The sequence below is a fragment of the Chaetura pelagica genome, unplaced genomic scaffold, assembly GCF_000747805.2.
Source record: "Chaetura pelagica isolate M959 unplaced genomic scaffold, ChaPel_1.0 scaffold360, whole genome shotgun sequence".
Classification (NCBI taxonomy): Eukaryota; Metazoa; Chordata; class Aves; order Apodiformes; family Apodidae; genus Chaetura; species Chaetura pelagica.
Genome location: NW_009951950.1, coordinates 1,662,127 through 1,664,150, shown reverse-complemented (window position 1 = coordinate 1,664,150; position 2,024 = coordinate 1,662,127).

Sequence of the window (2,024 nt, the reverse complement as noted above, 5' to 3'; positions counted from 1 at the left end):
ATTTTTCATTTTGAAAGAACTGAAAATGTGTCAAGCTGCTCTAGCTCTTAATCCACACATCCAGACTGAACTGGGATTGAAGTGATAAGCAGCTCACTATCAAACCTGTAGTGGTTTCTTGGCAATAGTTTAATTATTAACTTGGATGTGATTAATGAAAAATACTATTAAGAATAATCATGTTGCACCACACCCTGGTCTGACTTCCACCCTGTCCTGTGAAGCTGCTCTATGGGGCACCCAACATCTTATCCTGGGTCCTGCAGGAAGTGAGACCTAGGCAGGACCAACCAAAGACCTCAGAAAGAGCAGGAGCCTCCCCTTTTCCACCAAATATTTTTTTTTTCCTGTATTTTTTTGCTTTTCTGTACATGGCAGTGAGATGCAGGCCTCCCACAGCCCACCAGGCAATACTTCGTTGCTCAGCAACCCTCTACTTGCTGAAAAGGCTCTTTTGCAGCAGTAAACCTGGGCTGAAGAGAAAAATGAGGTGATGTGACACCTGAAACCTGCTGCTTAGGTTGCCTGAGCAGCAAGGTTCCTATGAGCAGATGCATGTCATTAGCAGCCAAGACCCTGGTGGCAATGTCAGCTGAGGAGCAGCAGCACTGCACCTTCTGCTCCTCTGCATCTGGTGTGTTCTGAAGCATTTAGTGGTGATTATCCAAAATTAATTAATTAACTAATTAGTTAGAATGGTCTCCTACTCTGCAAAGCCATTTCCAATGTCCCAGTTAGGTCCAGACAACAGAGCTGGCATCATGTTTTGCTTGGGGTGAGCCAGCCAGCAGCACCAATGAGACAGGGAGAGGGCAGCTTCAGTGCTTCACTGGCATGAAACTCTCTCCTGGGGGCAGCCAGAGTTGTTCAGGTGGAAGTGGGCAAAGGTCTGGAGTGGAAAGAGGGAACAACTGGGCTGCATTGGTGGATTGGGTGGAGACTGGGAAGTGGGTTAAGTAAAAGGTATATTTCATCCCATGAATTCTTAGGAAAATCATTCTGTTCCCTCCTTATGTCCTCCAGAGTCTGAAGCAGAGGAGAGCAGGTCCTCTCCCATCTTGATGAGCAGTCAGAGACCACAGTCATACCCCTCCAAATGCACAGCTATTGCAGTCTGCTGAGACTGGGTGTTTTGGGGACACAGAAGCTCCACCACCTGCAGGGTTGTAGCCAGGAGTGAAGCTGTACTGCCAAGTGCCCTCATGGAGGGCATGGAGAAAGAACAGATCCAGGGCACAGAAGCTAAACTCTTTTCCCTCTTTTGGTAGAAACCACTTCAAAAGCTTTTCCATGCTTGGTCTGACTTTGATAGGGCAGTACATGAATTTTGGTCCATATTAGAAATGTTTAGAAATTACAACTTCTAGAAAACTAACTAGCCTTTTCTGTTAGGGCCATCAGCTCCATGTTCTCATGTTGTTAATGGGGTAGCATAGAAATGTCTTGTTACTAGGTTTGTGAAGGTCCCATCCCGTTATTAGGGCAAACCCATCAACAGCTCCAGCAGACCCCCACAGAGATCAGTGCCCTCAAAATCTGACCTTCTACTCCCACCTGGCACAAATACAAGATCTACAAGTCTACTGTGGACCCAACCATTCACCACCTGACTGTAATACCTACCTCCCATGTTACTAGAAGGAAAGGAAAACAAGCACAGGTTTGACATTACCTCATTAAAAGGTCTGACATCTCTCACTAAAAGAGAGGCTGCTTTCAGAAGCGCAGCCCTTCTCACAACACACAGCAAGAGGTAGTTTCCCAGCTGCCATTTTAGGCTTGCTCAGGAGTATGTGCACTAATTTTTAAGCTTTGTTTTCAATGCTGTGAACACGACTGACTGTTTCCTACACACAACATCTGTGCTCAGGGACAGCCTAACCTGAGCAAAAATGCTTGAGGGACTAAGGGGGCTCAGACCCTGGGGGAAGTGCAAATGCCAGCAGCAAACTTGAGGCGAGTATGGTGGGCTCACTCCCACTCTTTGAATAAAAAGTTGCTTTTGTAACACTTCAAAGTGGTGC